This window comes from Gorilla gorilla, chromosome 14 (genome assembly GCF_029281585.2).
Source record: "Gorilla gorilla gorilla isolate KB3781 chromosome 14, NHGRI_mGorGor1-v2.1_pri, whole genome shotgun sequence".
NCBI classification, from domain to species: Eukaryota; Metazoa; Chordata; class Mammalia; order Primates; family Hominidae; genus Gorilla; species Gorilla gorilla.
The window spans coordinates 55,231,456-55,252,134 of NC_073238.2; the positions used below are offsets into that span (position 1 = coordinate 55,231,456).

General features: G+C 37.3%; 1 protein-coding gene across 6 annotated transcripts in view; it reads right to left on the reverse strand.

The window, feature by feature from the left end:
- ELF1 (E74 like ETS transcription factor 1) overlaps positions 1 to 20,679 on the reverse strand; it is a 126,104-nt gene that overhangs the window by 24,254 nt on the left and 81,171 nt on the right. The window contains exon 1 of one of the 6 annotated variants that reach the window (XM_055360032.2): positions 2,028 to 2,048. The exons of the other annotated variants lie outside the window; for them this stretch is intronic. The gene's annotated coding sequence lies outside the window, so the exon portion shown is untranslated. Of the gene's footprint in view, positions 1 to 2,027; positions 2,049 to 20,679 lie in introns of those variants that run through there. 6 annotated transcript variants of the gene reach the window in all.

The following is a 20,679-nucleotide window of genomic DNA, read 5'->3' on the forward strand; positions in this document are numbered from 1 at the left end:
AGAATCACTTGAACCCAGGAGGCGGAGGTTGCAGTGAGCCGAGATCGCACCACTGCACTCCAGCCTGGGTGACAGAGTGAGGCTCCGTCTCAAAATAAATAAATAAATAATAATAAGATACCATTAATGCATAAGCATGAACCAAGAAGTGACATACAAATAAAATGTTAAATAAAATCTCAATAAAAGTTTTTTTGCAAAACAAAAAAATCTGTGAGCTTAATATTACACTGTCGCTTGGCACAAAGGCCATGTTTTAACAACAGCTTTTGACTTAAGTGGGAAAATTAACCCTCATTTTCTATTATTGTTCTTTTCAAGTATGGCTATGTTAAGAGTATAAATTATTACTCCTAATGTCTAGTTATAATATCACAGAATTTTAGAATGGAAAGGACCCATACAATTTAATGTAAGTCAGCTACCTCATTTTATAGATGAGGAAACTGACCCAGAGAGGGTTTTTAACAACCTACTAAAAACTCAGTTACTTAGCAGCAAACCTCATTAAGCTACTACTTCCTTTATCATTTTGAGATAATCGCAGACTTATAAAAGTTGCAAAAACAGCACAAATAATTCCCATACAACCTTCACCCATATTCCCTCATTTCTAACATTTAACCACATCTATTTATCATTCTCTACCTATATTGTTTTCTGATGTGTTTAAAAGTGTTAGACATATTGCTTCTTAATCCTACTTTATGTTAATTTCCTAAATATAAAAATACTATCTAATATAAAGACAGCATAATTATCAAAACTAGGAAAATAACATTAATACAATACTATTATCTAATCTTTAGACATTATCCAAATTTCTAATTGTCCCACTAATGTCCTTTTGAAAAGTTTAAAAAAAATCTTTTTTGGTTATAGGTTTCCTTTAGTAAATATCATGTTTCTTAATAACTCCTTTAACCTGGAACAATTTCTTTTCCTTTAATCTGAGAAGTTCTTTGCTCTTTGTCTTTCACAATCTTGACACTTTTGAAGAGTACAGGTCATCTGTTTTGTAGAATGTCTACCAATTTGGGTTTGTATATTTCCTTATGATTAGATTCAGTTTGCATTTTTGGTAGGAATACCAAAGAAATAATGTTATGTCCTTTCAAATACATCATGTCAGGGGGTCCAAAATACCTATTTGTCCCCCCATTGCTGGGGATATTAATTTTTAATATATATTTATGTTCATACTATTGAGACAGGGTCTTGCTCTGTTGCCCAGGCTGGACTCGAACTCCTGGGTTCAAGTGATCCTCCCGCCTCTGCCTCCCAAATAGCTGGGACTACAAGAGCATGCCTCCATGCCTAGATTAATTTTGATCACTTAGTTAAGGTAGTATCCACCAGGTTTCTGTATTATCAAGTTACTAATACGTATCTTGTGGGAAGATAACTCAAAACTATGTAAATTTTATGTTTCTTAACTAAACACTTCTCTATAAAGAATCTTCTCTTTTTCTTTGAGATGGAGTTTTGCTTTGCCACCAAGCTAGAGTGCAGTGTGGCGATCTTGACTCACTGCAACCTCCGCCTCCCGGGTTCAAGCTATCTTCTTAAATGTAAGAAAAAGTTCCTGCTCATAGATAATAATGCCAGGCACCTTGCTATTTTCCTTAAGTAAGTCTGCTATATTCAAAATATTATTTATGGTTTCATTGCAACTAAGCAGCCTCAATCTTTTAAAATTAATGTTTACAAAACTACACACTGAGGTTAGACATTACTTCTGTCATAATAATTTAATTACCTAAATTAAATATGCATCGTAGGTGCTAAACAGATAATATCCTTGCCTTCGAGAATGCTATGTTCTGAAATTTATGGTTAATAATCCTAAAACACATTTGGATCGTTTTATTTCAAAATGTTTCTTCCTGTTTCAGAAAAGAGGAAGCTAGCTAGAAAAGTAACTGGCTCTTCAAATAGTAAAACAAATTTTAAAACAGAAACTAGGAGGCTCAAAAATTATACTATAGAAGCCAGGCCTGCTGGCATGTGCCTGTAGTCCCAGCTACCTGGAAGGCTGAAACAGGAGGATGGCTTGAGCCCAGGAGTTCAAGGCTGTCCTGTGCTACAATCCCATCTGTGAATACCTACTGTACTTCAGCCTGGGCAACACAGCAAAACCCTGTCACTGAAAAAAAAAGAAAGAAAAAAATTATACCATAACTCACACAAATACACTTCACATACCTTAAAGGAAAGTGTAGCTAGCCTTCCCTTTCCCTTTTTTGACAGGTACATTGTAGACATGCAATCCCACCTAGCATAAACATGGACTTGTTAAAACACTTTTCCTTTTCTTCTGTTCTAAAAGCTCAATTAAGCTCCTGGTCTTCTAACAAGGCTTAGTCCAGAATTAAGCACTTTTATGCTGCAAAAACCCATGTACAAGGTAGGAACACAGCTCATCACTTCATCCACTGATAGGTCAGACACAGGCGTGTAAAATGCAGTTCACAGGAGCAGTTCTCACCCAAATGAAACCAAAGTATTCCTCCCTAACCAAATCTATTTGGCTCCTGTAGCTTGGGTAGAGAGTGCTAATGTGTACATAACAAGGGATACTTCCAAATTTTTGAATCTATACAGTTCTTGAGTTTTGGTTAACCACAGATACTTGTTACTACTTTATTCCTTGTCCTGTTCTACTAACCAGTAGTTACTCTATTCTCCAGAATTCTCCTTTATAATCAATGTCACTTCTACCACAGTGCCCTTCCCAGAGGCAAACACTGCTACCAATTTCTTTGTTCCATAACAGACAGTAAATGTACAGTCAGGCATACTCCAAATTGCTTTAAACAATCATAATTAAATTCAGTTTAAATTTAATAATTTTTAAACTATTTAATAAGAAAAATTTCAAACACACAAACGTCAAGAGAAAAAAATGTTTCCTTTGAAGCAAAAGGTTTATTAAGAATGAAAAGTAGTTTTGAAGTATTTGGGATTAAAAAAAGAGAGTGGCCAGGCGTGGTGGCTCATGTCTGCAATCCCAGCACTTTGGGAGGGCAAGGTGGGTGGATCACTTGAGGTCAGGAGTTCGAGATCAGCCTGGCCAACACGGTGAAACCTTGTCTTTACTAAAAAAATACAAAAAATGAGCCAGTCATGGTGACGGGCACCTGCAATCCCAGCTACTTAGGAGGGTGAGGCAGGGGAATGGCTTGAACCTGGGAGGGGGAGGTTGCAGTGAACCAAGGTTGCACCACTGCACTCTGGCCTGGGTGAAGAAGACTGTCTCAAAAAAAAAAAAAAGAAGAAGAAGAATGAAAAGAGACACATGGTTCTGTGATTTAGAAGGCAGCCACATGTAGCAGAAAAGAAAAACTGGGAACCAGGAGACCTAGGGCCTTCTCCAACCCTGATTTCATGACCTTATTTTCTGAACCTTTAAATGAATGAAGAGCACCAGTTGATCCTACAGGCCCTTCCAGGTTTTGCTTTGTTAATATTTTGAATTCATGGATTCTACTGTCTGAGCTTATAACATTTCAAGAGAAGAGATTATTCGCTCTTACACACTAAAATGGGAGAGTAGCATGCACTGTGGCCACATAGCTGCTGCCATTGCTATTAACCAACATTTTTTAGTACTTAATATGCACGAGACATTTTGCACATTGCTTTACGTGAATTATCACTCTATTTAATCATCACAAAATGCTATGATGGAGACACACTGGGCTATCCATTTTACACATGAGAAAACAGAGGCAAGGGAAATAATCTACTCCAAGTCATAAACCTAACTTGAACTGACTCCAGGGTCCATGTCCTTTACTTATACACTATTGTAGTCAGCTTTAAACATAGTAGATTTGTTCTGCTGGCATACTTACTTGGCTCTGTTTAGAAAACCAGAATAATTAAGGAGCTGTGTTTGAGGTGGAGGTATGAGTTTCACTATTATTTCCAAGGCTTCACCAATCAGAGTCTATAACAAAATTTCTCATGGGAATAGCCAGTTCTTCTTGGTCAGCAGGGCACTTCCCAGGATCACTCCTAATTCAGTCCTACAGCCTTCTCCTTCTGAGGTACTTGCTTTTATCATGAAAGGCATGGTCCATTCTTTTCTAGTCCACTGACATGGGATGTATATTCAAAGTTGTTCATCTCTAGTTTCCCCGGGATGCTATTAATCCATATATAAGAAAGAGACCAACTTCAGATTTTCATAAGAATATGAATAGTTAGGTGCTGGGCGCGGTGGCTCACGCCTGTAATCCCAGAACTTTGGGAGGCCGAGGAGGGCGGATCACGAGGTCAAGAGATCGAGACCATCCTGGCCAACATGGTAAAACCCTGCCTCTACTAAAAATACAAACATTAGCTGGGCATGGTGGCATGAGCCTATAGTCCCAGCTACTCAGGAGGATGAGGCAGGAGAATCACTTAACCCAGGAGGCGGAGGTTGCAGTGAGCCAAGATCGCACCACTGCACTCCAACTTGGGTGACAGAGCGAGACTCCGTCTCAAAAAGAAAAAGAAAGACTATGAATAAGTCAGGTAAGAGGCTTGAATCTGTATATACAAAATACATTTAGGAAACACCTCTCAGGTGACTAGAAAGATTCTTCCCACTCTACTACCATAAATAGAAAAAAAATGCGCACTCCTGAAACTCCAGCTGCTGATCTGGGCTCATGATGAACTGCTTTGTAAACTGGATTGACTAGTAACTGGCTAAAGTATGAGTCATCAAGAACCTAAGAACTCTAGAACCACACATTCTACAATTCCTTCTAGAGAACTGGTTCCCTACCTTTTAAAGAAATAGTAAAATTTCAAATGCTGAATTTTCCTAGGTTTAGATTTTCAAAACAAATAAAATATTGGGACTTATATTAGTTTGCTACGGCTGCTGCAACAAAGTACTACAAACTGGGTCCCTAAGCAGAAATTTATTTTCTCACAGTTCTGGAGGCTAAAAGTCTGAAATCAAGGTGTTGGCAGGGCTGGCTCCTTCTGCAGACTGTGGGGGAAGGAACTGTTCCAGGTCTCTCTCTTTGACTTATAGATGGCTGGTCTTCATGTTTACATGGGCTCTGTGTCCAAATCCAACTCCACTCACCCCCCGACTTTTTTTAAATTGAGACAGGATGGAGTGCAGTGGCGTGATCTCAGCTCTCCCTCTGTCACCTAGGCTGGAGTGCAGTGGTGCAATCTCAGCTCACCATAACCTCTGCCTCCCGGGCTCAAGCGATCCTCTCACCTCAGCCTCTCAAGTAGCTGCGACTACAGGCATGCACCATTACGCCTGGCTAATTTTTGGATCTTTTGCACAGATGGGGTTTCTCCACGTTCCCCAGGCTGGTCTTGAACTCCTGAGCTCAAGCAATCCACCTAACTCGGCCTCCCAAAGTGTTGGGATTACAGGTGTGAGCCACCACACCCAGCCCAAATTTCCCCTTTTTGTAAGGACACCAGGTAGTGGAGTAAGGGCTCCCCTCTCCTGTAGTGGAACTTCTTTACTAATTACATCTGCCATGACCCTATTTCCAACAACCAAATAAGGTTACACTCTGAGGTACTAGAGGTTAGAACTTCAATATATGAATTGGTGTGTGGGTGTGCACGCAGGCACAATTCAACCAATAATAGGACTTAATTTAGTTTTAAGTCTGTCATTTAACAATTTGTTCCCTCTGCCCGAAATAACTTGTATAAACTAGTCTTTTCATTGTTTCTAAATTGAGATTGGATATTACTCTTCAGGTTTCTTTGCTGAAGATCATCAAATCTTACCCACCTCAATTTTTTCCACACCATTTCAAACAGACCCTTTCCCAAGATTTATTTAAAAGATGGGCTTCAGGAAGATAGCAGATATTCATAAAATAGCCACACTCCTAATAGTAAGCAATAAGATGTTACCTACTTTTAAGAAATGAAGGTGTTGGCCGGGTGCAGTGGCTCACACCTGTAATCCCAGCACTTTGGGAGGCCGAAGCGGGTGGCTCACCTGAGGTCAGGAGTTCGAGACCAGCCTGGCCAACATGAAGAACCCTCATCTCTACTAAAAAATAAAAAAATTAGCTGGGTGTGGTGGTGTGCACCTGTAATCCTAGCTACTCAGGAGCCTGAAGCATGAGAAGCTTGAACCTGGTAGGCAGAGGCTGCAATGAGCCCAGATTATGCCACTGCACTCCAGCCTGGGTGATAGAGCAAGATTTCATCTCAAAGAAAAAAAAAAAGAAATGAAGGTTTCAATGCTTCTTTGATGCCTTCACAAAAACATCACATTCCATTTGACTGGCTGCTACTTTAAAAAATGACCTTCCAAACCTTCCAAACACTTCTAAAAACTCTCATTATTTAAATAATTAGATTAAGCATCTTTTCTTTTATTTGCATCATGAAATCTAATCAAATTCTACTGGTGCTTATCAATTTTCGCTGTACAGTGGGAAACATTTAAGAATATCAATATTTGACCCCACATGGGATAAAATAAATCAGACTATCTGGGGGTGTGACCAGAGCCTAATACTAAAGCTCCCCATGTGGGTCCAATTTGCATCCAGGCTTCAGGACCACTGCCCTGAAGAATGACAACATTCAAAACTGCATTCCCTAAGTTGAGTCAGCTCTTATTATTCTTGCTAAGATCTGGGATACTAGTAATTCAAACAATTACATTTTTATATTATTAGATCTTTTGCTATTTGTCACTTGCAGATTATTTTCCCCTTTGGTTTTTGAACAGAACCAAAATAAACCACAAACCATGGGAGCAAGAGAGGGAAGATCTCCTGGAATTAAAATCTATCAAAGATCAGGGTTTCCAAAGCTTCAATATCTAGAAGCAAATTACTGCAGTGATAAAGTAATTTTCAATTGTTTCATAACTTTCTTGAAGGTCTTAACAGCTCCAAAGAGATTTCCCCTTTCTATTAATTATAGATAAATTTAGGATATATGTTGAAAGCAAAATTTCAGCAAACATTTTTGCAGCAATAATAAAATTCAAACCAAGTTTTAGCAGAAGAGAGTCACAGTTCCCCAAATTTCAACATTGTCCACGATATAGTTTCCACTTGTGGGTGATCACGTATGTGGCAATACCATCAAGTTAAAAAGAGAAGGAAAGTGACCAATGTAAGCAGGACATTATGTGACTCCCCTAACTAGGCTTGCTTGTTCCATATACCACAATCCAAGGTCCTATGTGGATATTTCAGAAACCATGAATCATTATTCCAACTTTATTAATAATTTTGTTCATCAGGTTTTTGGGTATCACAAAGCACAAGAACTTTCATATAACTTGTTTACCAAGTTTCTCTAATAGCAGAACTCAATCTGGTATATGGTGATTGTGAAACATCCCATCAAAATCCTCTCTAAAATAGCTTAAAATGAAATACCTACAAAATATTTTCCCAAAACAAAAAGCAAGTTAAATTTAGTCTCTAGCATTTTTCCAAAGCAGATACTACTTTTTAAAGACAGGTGCAAAACAAGCACACCTTCGAGTAGTTCACGCAATGTCTTTGCATCAAGGCAAGAAAACACCAAGAGGGGTCTGGTGCCTTACTCCTCCCACAGTCTTCAACAGCTCCCCTGACTCCAAAGCCTGTCCAATAAGCACACAAATTAAACACTGCACTTGCTATGAAAACACATCTTTGAGACAAATCCCTGTGCCCAGCCTTCAAATGAGACTGAGGCCCCAAAGCCTTATCCTATGAAGACACTGCTTTGAGGACTTCTGAATTATTCTTGAAATCACTTCCTTTTACATTTGATTTAAAAAACAAAAACCCAGCACCTCACTCTATTACAACACGATCTGACAATACTTTACCATGCAGCAAATGCACTACATATACACATGGCGAACAGGGTGTAACAGTAAAAACCCAGGTTCTTAAGGTAGGACTCCACCATGGCCTGGGTATTTGAACTCATGCAAGTTATCCAGCCTCTCTAAGTTTTAGTTCCTACATCTATTCAAAATAAGAATAATAGTATCTTCTGGAACTGTTGTAAGAATAATGTGTAAATAAATCATTTGTGATAATGCATGGCATATAGTAAGCAATACATAAAATGTTTTGATGATTAAAGCCCTTCAACATTTGATACGGATAGAAATAAACACTCTCAAAAACTGACTTACTACAATCTCACATGGACAGGCATGGTTTTGTTTTTATTTTTTTGAGACAGGGTCTGGCTCTGTCGCCTCGCTGGAGTGCAGTGGTGTGATCACAGCTCACTGCATCTGTGAACTCCTGGGCTCATGCAATCCTCCTGCCTCAGTCTCCCAAGTAGCTGGGACTATAGGCGTATGCCACCATGTCTGGCTAATTTTTTTTTTTTGTAGAGATGAGGTCTCTCTATGTTGCCCAGGCTGGTCGCAAGCTCCTAGGCTCAAGCAATCCTCTCCTGCCTCGGCCTCCCAAAGTGCTGGGATTATAGGTGTGAGCCACCATGCCTTGTCCTTTTTGTTTATTATTTTTTGCTTTATTTATTATTTCTTTTGCTTTCTTTAACCTTTAAGCTTTGTTGGGATTTGATTTTGTTTTATTTTTAATGAGAATAGTCTTTTCAAAACATAGGTGAACAAACCTTAACCATCCACACTTAGCAACAACATTTAGCTTCAACTAAAAGCAAATGTTGATACATATGTGTGTTCACTTTGTGAAAATTCATAAACTGCATGCTTATTACCGACATACATTTTTGTATTAATGCTACACTTCAATAAGAAGTTTAAAAAGCAGAGGTCCATCTGATGGGAGAAACAAAACTTCAAAACATCTTCAAAATACTATGATGGTATTCCTTCATTACCTCATATAAACCATGATAAAATTAAAGGAAATCTCTACACACAGTACATCTACATGGATAAACACACACAAAAAATTAGGGTGACTGGTGAACAAAGTGAAAAGTTGAAATCCTTTCAACAAATCCCCATGGCACATTTTTAATAATTATCTTTGGGAGTAAATAATACAGAACATATTTATATTCCAAGAGTATGAAACATCATTGCTTCCTTTCCATATAGTGCCCCTCCTCAATGGCTTCCACTATTTCTAAATTCCAAAGTGTATTTTAAATGATTTCAGGAATTGATGTATTACACAAAGCAAGCTAGGATTGTGCAATAGATTTCCAAAGCCCAGTACAAAGTTTTCTGTGAAGAATTCTTCATAGCCAAATTCTCCACATACTTTAAAAAAATATGCCACTAAAACAGCTCCAAATATTTCTGTTGATTAACTCAAGCTCCCTGTAAACACTTTCTATATTCTTTTTTTTTTTTTTTTTTTGGCCAGGGTCTTGCTCCATTGCCCAGGCTGTAGTACAGCGGCACAATCACAGCTCATTGCAGCCTTGACCTCTGGGGCTCAAGCAATCTTTCCACCTCAGCGACATGAATAGCTGGGAGAACAGGCATGTGCCACCACACCCAGCTAATTTTTGTGTTTTTTGTAGAGATGGGGTTTTGTCATGTTGCCCAGGCTGGTCTCAAACTCCTAGGCTTAAGCAGTCCATCCGCCTCAGCCTCCCAAAGTGCTGGGATTACAGACATGAGCCATTGCGCCCAGGGTCCTATTCTTTATTATAAAATAAAAAGCAGTTTTAGCAACCAGGCAGGAAAGTTTATGTAGTTGTAGTACCCACTGCTCAACACATTGGTCTAAATTATAAGAACATCATAGTTTTACTGACTACAGGTGTAGTACATGAGTCTAGTTCTTAAAAATGTAATACATAAATGTATTTGGGAAAAAGTAAAAAATCGCACTAATCCTAGATATAATCAGTATAAAAGACAATTTACTTAATAGTCTTCCATATTCTCTTTTTCCTTTATGGTTCTTTTTCTCTCTTATACCCTAGCATAATGGTTAAGAGTTTGGGCTCTCTCAGGTCAGTCAATTTCAATACAAGTGGCACTTTACAGTTGTGTGTTTCTGGGTAACATGCATTCCTTCAGCCTCTTTGAGATTCCTCATTATACATGTTTTCCTTACTTGTAAAATGGAGATAACAAGAGTTGTCACACCATACAGGCTTTTAAAGATGAAAATATAAAATGCATATCACGTGCAGGGCCTGGCAAGGGTAAGAGACAATAAGTGTTCATTAATTATTAAACAACACATCAATTTTTAGATTAGCCTAGTGTTTATATGTGTGTATGCAAATTCTCCCAGGTTTTGGTATCAGTGTTATGTCAGTTTTGTAAAAATGAATTAGGAAACTCTCTCTGAACTGAAACTTTTTAAATTAGTTCATTAAATTTTTAAGACAGGGTCTCTGTCAGTGAGACTCCAGGCTAGAGTGCAGTGGCACAATCATGGCTCACTGTAGCCTCTACCTCCTAGGCTTGAGATCCTCCCACTTCCGCTTCCCAAGCAGCTGAGATCAGAGGTACAGGCTGCCACATCATGCTAATTTTTAAATTTTTTTGTAGAGATAAAGTCTTACTATGTTGCCCGGGCTGGTAAAGTTGAAAATAACTCACTCACGAAACTATCTGGGCCTACTGGTTTTGTGCATGTGGGGACTGTTCCCTGGCAATTTCCTCAGTTTCTTTCATTGTTACTGGCACATTTTCAAAGAAAAAAAAATCTACATTATTACCATTCCAAAAACTTAAAATATTTCAATGCATTAGCTCAAATGATATAGCAAATCCTTATACTGTTCTGCATTATCCCATCATCCCTTAAAATATAAACAAACAAATCAAGTATCATCAAGATTAATGAGGAAATTAATGAACAGCTAAAAGAAAAATTATCCTCTAGTTGATACTCTAAAAGAGTGTTAGTAAATCAGAACTGGAATCTAGACTTATTTAGTAATTCAGCTAGGTTACTTTGAACAGTAATTACTCTGGATGCCTTTGTAACCCTGCCCTACAAATCTATCGTAGGTGAAAGATTCTAATACAGGTCTCCTAGTTACTTAGCAATAAATTCAAGATAATATTATACTATAGAAAATGGGAAGAATACGATCTCTATCATACAGTGACTTGTAAGAATCCAAGTGTATACAGAAAAGACTGTAAACTACAAAGAGCTGTACAAGATGTTAGGCAGTGTTATCTTTACATTGTATTCAAGACTAAGGCAAGTAATGTTTTCTTGGCATGGAGGTTAACATCCAAAGATTCTGCTTTGGATGTTAATCTTCATGCCAAGTATGTTTGGATGTTAACCTCCATGCCAAGAAAACATACTTGTCTCTATTAGCCTCCTTACACTTCCCAATGGCGTTTGTTCTCTAATATCCTCATTTTTATGGATTATGTACCTGCTATAAATGTCACATAGATAAACATGTGGTTTAATTAAGGGGAAAAAAGGATTCAAGTGTCTGGTCAATGTACTTTCAACTAAAAAAACTCACTACAGCGCTGTGTAAAAAGTGTTCTCTAGTCTCTGTCTTTGGGAGTCTTTCAATATAATAAACTATAAAATAGAATACAGTGGTACCCCTAATGTAGTGATGACGGAAGCAGCTATGTTAAGGACATCATATGGCTTTATCCACTCAATCCCCACAACACTAGGCTATATATTATTGACACATACTAGTCACCCAGCCAGAAAAAGCTGAAATCTGAACCCAAGCAATCTGACTCTAGAGTCCACAAGTTTAACCACTACCAGTACAGGATCCTATAGATAAACTACTTAGAATTTATTACTAAGTCATAATGAAAGTCTCATTTCAATTAACGCTTGGATAAAAAATGTATATTATATATAGATTGATAGTTATCTTCTAAATGATCACTGTATTAGACCTACAGCTGAAACAAGTTTGTTTTTTGAGACAGGGTCTTACTCTGTCGCCCAGGCTACAGTGCAGTGGCAAGATCACAACTCACTGCAGCCCCCACCTCCCAGGCTCAAGTGATCTTCCCACCTCAGCCTCCTGAGTAGATGGGACCACAGGCAGGCACCACAACACCCGGCTATTTTTTTTAATAGAAACGGGGTCTCCCTGTGTTGCCCAGGCTAGTCTCAAACTCCTGGGCTCAAGCGATCTTTCTGCCTTGGCTTCCCAGAGTGTTGTGATTACAGGCATGCGCCACTGCATCTGGCCAGTATTTGAGTGTTTCTGAAAAAATCCTGGCTTCTCTCTTGCACAGCACCATCAAAAACATAAAGGTCTAAGTAAAATGGTCTTTTCTCCAGAATTCCCCAAGATAATGTTTGAAATTCCATTGCAAATCCTTGTGGAGTTATTTTTTAACAAAGTCTAATCCTAGTGTAACTGTGTCATGACAATTGGCTTTCTTTAGTCTTTGCCTAGATTTTTCTTTTTGTAGCCAGGATAAATTACAATTTGGCCATACATCTCAAAAAGTAAGAGTCAATGAGAATGATCTGTTTTCTTATTGGAATGTCCACATTAAAAGCTTAATAGTATTGGTGGGTTGTGTATGTGTGGGTATATGTAAACAGAATCAGTTATGAGGTAAACAAACAGGTAGTTTTTTTGGGGGGAGTATAGTAAATTTTAACCAGATTTAAATGTTTACTTTACTTACAAACTAAGTAGATTAATAAATATCAGAGTAGTCACTACCAGACTGGTAAGTGTTTTAAACATGCAGATTCCATATAACTCAAAGAATTTTAAAAAATCATAAAGGGGCAATTTCTGCTATGAAAAGATGGACTTTGACAAGAATCTTATACAATATGTACACAGCAAAGAATAAAATGAGGTAAGGCATCCTTGAATATAGGCAGTTTAGCTACAATAGAGTCTCTCCCAGAATGCAAAATTCATACTACCTGCTCATAGGTATGGGAGAAATTAGTGGTACTCCAAAAAAACTGAACAACGCCAGGGCAAACTATGTCGAAACAAATGTTAAAGGAAAATGCTCCCTTACAGCATAAGTCCACCAGATTTTTAAAATCCTGAGTCACAAGTTTATTGGCTTATTCTAGAATCAAGACAGCCATTCTGGATTATCAAAGGAAAAATGTGACAATAGAACAAAACAAAACAATCTGAATGAATTTGTATAACTGGTATGCAAGTCACAAAAATCACTTTCATCACCTCACTTACCCAGTTGGATAATAGAGATTATCCAGTGTAAGACAAGAGCTATTAAAGCTTTTTCTTGATTTATCTCAGGTCATTAATATGAGGACTGTTCCATGTGCCATGCTACAGGTAAATGCATTGCATAAACATTTAATGCTCATAATCTTGGGAGGTAATTCTGTTATTTTTGTGAAAGAAATAAAGCTCAATGATATGTAAAAACTTGTCTAAAGTTACACAGCTAGAGCCAGGCTCCCAAATTGATGTTTTTTTAATGCCATATCACACAGACTCTTGATTGACAAACATCAGTTTTCATGATTAAATGTTATGTCAAAGTTGTAGGCAGTGGACTGAACACACACTAATCAATCACCGTTTAAAAAATCATCTCCCACCTAAGTCTTTAAATAATACATTATTTCCGAATGTGTGTGTTGAGGTAGGAAAGGGGAGGGAGGAGATTACAGATAGCTGGGCTTCCCAGTAGCTCCTTTCCAACAGAACAATGGAATTTTGTTCTAAATGTTCTTGTTTTTATTTTGCATATGCCACAAAATAAAGTAGAATAGCGCAAATGCAGAAATCATGTAAAACCATAAAATATAATAAATCATTAAACTGTCACCTAAAAGATCACCTTTTAGGAGGGAAGCTTCTTTCCTAACTTTAATCTTCGCATCATCCTGCTGATAAGTTTCCTGGTCTCATATCTTCAGTACTTTGAACATCACATTTAGTGGGAACAGGTTAAATGGGTCAGCTTACAAATGTTTTACCAGTCAAAATATTATAATGTAGCATTTCTAACAATAATTCCTTGGCAATTTTCCAAAAGAAGAATTTCTCTAATATTGAGAATTTTGGTTACTATTTCTAAAACACACACACACACAATTATTTTCATCAGTACTCTCTAAATATGTTGAAAATGACCCTCTTTTTTAAAAAAGGCCAGTTACACTATCTGTTTATATAACTGCCTATCTTTTATGTGCTATGTGTTCACTGAAATGGAAAGGAGACAAAAATTTTCAAGATCACATAGCAAAACTAAGACACATCAAAGGTGTCAAATGTTAGGGGAAATTTTTTTAAGTTATTTTTAGAAGCAACAGAGGTGCTAATTTCCTTTTTTTTTACCCAGGAAGGCTATTCTAGGTGATTCAGTATTTTCTGGGAGAAGACGTTGCCAACTCTATTTCTGACAAGAAACTGACCAACACAAACCTCATTTTAAAAAGTGTTCTTTGAAAACGTGTACAGAATGGATAAATAAAATGTGGTATATCCATATGATACAATATTATTCAGTAATAAAAAGAATGGAGTAATGATACATGGCACAACACAGATGAACCTTGATAACAGGATGCCAAAGTAAAAGAAGCCAGTCGCAAGACAGCACATATTCTATGATTCCATTTACTATAACTGAATTGTCCAGAATAGGCAAACATACAGAGACAGAAAGTAGATTAGTAGTTCTCAGGAGCTAGGAAGAGTGGGGAAGAATAGGTCATGACTGCTAACAGGTACAGATTTCTCTTCGGGGTGATAAACATGTCCTAAAATTGATTATGGAGACAGACATACAATTCTGTATAAACTTAAAACCATTGATTTGTACACTTTAAGTAGATGGATTATATGGTATGTGAATTACATTGCAATAAAGCTGTTTTTTTTTAAAGGTACGTATACAGGTATGCCAGGCATAAGAACCATCTACCTGTAATTATACTAACTAATTAGCTAGAATTAGTAACACTTTTTTGCTAAAATCATAAATGCAGAATATAATAATTCTTCCATATTTTAAACTACTTTTCACCACTTACATGTTGCAGTGGCTAGCATTATTCAATTAGTGGTTAAAGGCACGGGCTAGGTTACAATTCCTAGCTTTATCACTTAGTAGCTATGAAATTACAGGCAAGTTGCTTCCCTTCGCTGAGCCTCACTTGACTCTTTTGTAGTGAGAATTAGGAGCACCTATTTCTTAGGATTGTTGTAAGAATTAAATAGGATAATCCCTATAAAGCACAGTGCATGGGGCAAGATGCTCACTAAACACTAGCTACTAAAATTCACCACTGAAAGTTTCTGAAGCCCATCTAGTCCATGTTCTACCCTATACAATGATCTCATCTTATTCATTTCAGGACGTTATCCCTGGGCCTCTGTGGGATGGCTAGGGGGCAGTTAAAGGAAGATTTTGCAAAAAAGAGTAATAAGTTCCTACTCTCCACACTGACACCTCTTTCATAACAACTATCAGCTTCCTTGCTGCCAAGAATGGGCAAAGAGATAAGCCAAATGTTAGACCACAGGCAGGGTTGTTCCTTCACTTAACCTGAAGAGGGCCTCAGCCTTTATGCAAAGTCAGATCTCCCCCAGAAGGCAATCAGGCTTGTACCTGGGGGCTCTAAGACATAACTCCTTTGATAAAGACTTTTCCAAGTGTACCAAAAATAAACAAGCAACCTCTGTATATTAGTTTCACAAATGGCCAAGCTTTTAATGGATTTCTTAAGTTTGATATGACAAGATTTAAAAAGAAGGCAACCAAAGCAGATAGAACCTGGAATTTTAGGTAAATAACACAGGATCCACTAAGTCCATGTACAGATCAGTAGCAACACTCCAGCTTCCTGCCCTTCTCATCACTGGCGCTGAGTAAGTTACACATTAAACACTATCAACTCATTCCTTCTACCTTACTTTATGAGGTACACCTAATCTCTGATCTAATAGAATCTTGCCATTCCAGTTGAAAAGTGGCAGGTTGGTGTGACTTATCCTCTTACATACAGGAAATAGCATATAAGGAAAAAGGAAAGTTCTATATGAATGTTAGTTTCTCTGATTTTTTTTTTTGAAAAACAATTTTAATATACAACAGAGTAGAGGGAAAAACAAAAGCATCCACATGCCTACAACCAGATTTAATAAATGTGAACAACTGTCATTTAACACATTTTATTTATTTACAATTTCAATGACAATCTTTAAAAGTTATTTGAAGTGTTTTCCACTAAATGTACAACAGATCAGTTCCAAATACTTCAGAAAAAAGATTCCATGAGCATCTGTTTCTGGTCTTAGAACTGTAGTGACATGGCTACATTGTCCCTGCACCAAATGAGAATGTGGACAATAGGTCCTGGGAAAATGTATTCTGTGGTCAAGACAGCTGTGGGCAAGGTATCACCCTCTCATTATTCAGAGATGCTCTGATACGATAAGAACCATAACCGAACACTTATATATCCCAGATCATCTAGCAACAGGTAAGTTTTATCTATTTTATAGAAGAGATCACTTATTCAACAGATTTTAAAAAGAAAAAAAATCTTTAAGAGGACTCAGTGATATTAAAGGCTTTGGTAATATTAAGGGGAAAAAAGACAAGGTCTTACTTCAAATAATTTAACACATTTGAAAAAATTAGTAATGTGTATATGAAAATTTAAGATGGCAAATGTGAGACTGATAATAAGCAACACAGAAATAACAGAATAAAGTTGTTAATTCTTGAAGGAATTATTTTAGGATGAGTTCCTGGAAAAAGTATGCTTTGTTCTAAAATCTTGAAAGATTATTAGACTTAAATATGCAACAGGTATGAATGTTGGAGATCATTTCTGAGCAAACAGTGGGGAAGCAGGAAAGCATTCTGGAAAATTACATAGTGTGAAACAGTCAGGCACACTGTGAAAAGTTTCTAACCATAAATTAAGATGTTTGGACTGATAATGAAGTCAAGAGAATCTGTTAAAAGTTTTGGTACACTCTACTGCTCTAGAACACCTCCTCTTGTTCATCTGTCAGATAAACTAGATCCTCCTTTGAGATCCAGTTCAACTTCCATGGTGAAGCAGTCCCAAAGTTGCAGTGCAGTCAATGGCTCCATTCTCAGTATCCACAGCACTTTGCATTTATCTGTGTTACACTGAATAGTGTTTCCCAAACACTGCATGAAAAAATCACTGGGCAGCTTGTATAAAAGACAGCAAGGCACTGTTATTCTTTTTGTTTTGTTTTGTTTTAGATGGAGTTTCACTCTTGTTGCCCAGGCTGGAGTGCAATGGTGCGATCTCAGCTCACTGCAACCTCCACCTACCGGGTTCAAGCAATTCTCTTGCCTCAGCCTCCTGAATAGCTGGGATTACAGGCATGCACCATCACGCCTGCTAATTTTGTATTTTTAGTAGAGATGGGGTTTCTCCATGTTGGTCAGGCTGGTCTCGAACTCCTGCTCTCATGTGATACACCACCCGCCTTGGCCTCCCAAAGTGCTGGGATTACAGGCATGAGCCACCGCACCCGGCACTGTTACTCTTTAACCTCCAGGAATTAGCAGTCGGAGGAAGCCAATTTACACCCTAGAGAGGAAAGTGCTAAGACTACCTTCTTATATTGTGATGAGATTCTATAAAAATTTGTTGTTCCACATGTTCATTTTTTCCATGTCACCAAAATTCTCTCTAGTGACTTAAGTCTATTAAACACAAATATGATTTGCCAGAAATTCTACTTTTAAAACCAATGACTGAAAAAAAAATACAGTGTTTTTTTCATATATCAAAATTACAAAAAGCATTAAACTATGCCGGCTGTTCTTCATTAAATTAACTCCTGGAACATTTAAGTAAATAGGTTTCCTTCTCTTTAGAAACTTGTATCCATAGACTTCTGCTTGCTTCTTCTTCTCATACATTCACCATGCTAACACGCTTGTTAAGATCAAACCAAAGCACCATTGCATAAAGGGATATTGCATTCAATACTGATGGGGTTGCTCTCCCATAGAAGTGCTTCATTCTCAGCTACAAATATGCCCAGTTTAGAACAGACAGCAACAACAGAGTTTTAAATTGTCAGCATCAACAGCATTGATATTTCCTTTCCAACACCCCCGCCATGACCCCTGCCATCTCCACTCAAGAGTGCCAAGCAATTCTGGAAAATATGAACTGAATAAGGGAAGATGATCAAAATGCTGGCAACCCTATTAATAGTGTCAGTTTCTTTAGACTAATATATATTTATAACCTAGACCATAACTGAAAACAAAAAATATATTCTAATCTGGTGCCTTCAGTGATTTTATAAACAGCCAAAACGGAATACATTATTTTAAAAGTCATAAATACTTTTTAACTTTAAAAAGTTAAAATCCCAACAGGGTTTTAATGTAGCTTAACAAGCTAACTCTAAAATTCATTCAAAATCCTATTCCAATTTGTGGGGAGGAGGATATCCTATCGGATATCAAATCTATAAAATGATTCTAATGAAAACAGTGTGATACTGGCACAATATAAAAACAGTTCAACGAAGGAGAATACACTAGGAAGTTCAAAACTGAAGCCTGTACATATGGTAATTTAGTATTAACAAAGGTGGCAGTTTAAGTGTGAAAAACATAAAACATTCAATAAATGGTGAAGGGCTAACACCACTATTTGTGGGAGTGGGGGAAGAATCTTCAAATCATGAATACCTCACATCATACAAAAATAAACTGCAGATGGACTGAGGAGCCAAACATATGAAAGATACTAGAAGAAAATGTAGGCCGGGGGCGGTGGCTCACGCCTGAAATCCCAGCACTTTGGGAGGCCGAGGCAGGCAGATCCCGAGGTCAAGAGATGGAGACCATCCTGGGCAACATGGTGAAAGCCTGTCTTTACTAAAAATACAAAAATTAGCTGGGCGTGGTGGTGCGTGTCTGTAGTCCCAGCTACTTGGGAAGCTGAGGCAGAAGAATTGCTTGAACCTGGGAGGTGGAGGTTGCAGTGAGTCAAGATCACACCACGGCACTCCAGCCTGGGTGACGAGGCAAGACTCAGTCTCAAAAAAAAAAAAAAACAAAAAAGAAAAGAAAATGTAAAGAGAGTATATACTAATTTTAGGAGTGACAGGAGTGAAGAGAATAAAGCTTTCCTGAGCAGAAGGCAAGAAAAGCCCCCAAAACTAATATTATTAATTTGTAATATTGACATATTTTATTAAAAACATTTAAAATTTCTATAGCGCACAAGATATCACATTGTTAAAAGACAATACTAGACTGGGAGAAAATATCAATGATTCTAATGTAGTGACCATAATACTTAAAAAATTCCCACTGGGCAAAAGGATATATTAATAAGTAAATCAAAGAAAACTCTAATTGACAATAAATAAAATTTACAAATAAACCACTTCACCACTAGTAGTCAAGGAAATACAAATTAAAATAGTAAAATGTCATTTCCACCCTAAAGACTGGCCAAAAAAAAAAAAGGACTTCTGTTGATAATGGTTTGGGAAATACACTATTAGTAGTAGTAGAAATTAATACAGCTCCTCTTACCCCCCGCAACTTTTATTTTAGATTCAGGGGGTACATGTGCAGGTTTGTTACATGAGTATATTGCTTGTTACATAGGTGAGGCTGAGATTTGAGGTATGATTGATCCTATCACCCAGGCAGTGAGCACAGCACCCAATAGTTAGTTTTTCAACCCTTGCCTGCTTCCTTCCTTCCCCCATCTAGTAGTCCCTCTTTATGTCCACGTAACACAGGCTTGTCCATCTTTATGTCCACGTAACACAGCCTTTTAAAAGAATACTTGTATTTATATTTTTAGTAAGCTCAGTAATTGTTTTTAATAACCCTACAGATATAATCACATAAGTGTACAAAGATACACTACACACACACACACGTAATGACAAAATTATAGTGCTCCGTAAATATTAGCTATGAGCCAGACATAGTTCTAAAAGCTTTAGAAACATCAACTCATTTAATTCTCACAGCAATCCTATAACTTAGGTTCTATTATTTTCATCCCCATTTTGCAGATGAGGAAACCAAGGAACAGAAAGGTTGAGTAACTTGCCCAAAGTCACAGAGATAATAAGCAGCGGAGCCAAGATTCAACCCAGGCATTTCAACTTCAGTACCTGAGCTCTTAACCACCGCTACTACTAGGTAGATCTACTGCCTTCCAAACAAGGATGTTCACTGCAATATTGTACATCATAGCAAAATGCTGGTAACAGCCATGTCAGGAACTGTAAAATAAATAACGGGCTGCTCATGATGTAAAATATAAATGATGTAGAATCAACATACACACAAATATTTATAATACATTAAGTGGAAACAAATGAGACACAAAAAAGATTTAGCATAACTTCATTTGTGTCTTAAAAGCAACCTCTGTATGCAGTTTTGTATATATGTATGTTCATTTGTTCAGACATTTTTCTAAAAAAATTACACACAAAATATTAATACTTAATACTAGTTTCTTCTGGGAAGGAAAACAAGATTAGGACTAAGGGTGAAGAGAGATTTTTCACTAGTTATTTTATGTATCTTTGTATTAGGTGACTTCTTTTATTAATACAAATGGCACGTTATTGCTTTTCCATTAAAAACAAATTAACCTAATAAGCAAACAGGGAGGTAGAGCCCCAGGTTAGATAAGATGCTAATATCACCAACAGCACTGGATCTACCCTCCTGCAAAGCAGTTACATTTGCTATGCTGATGGCCACAGACTGAAGACGCTAAAACTCACCAAGAGCTGTAAACATTTTGATGCTGATTA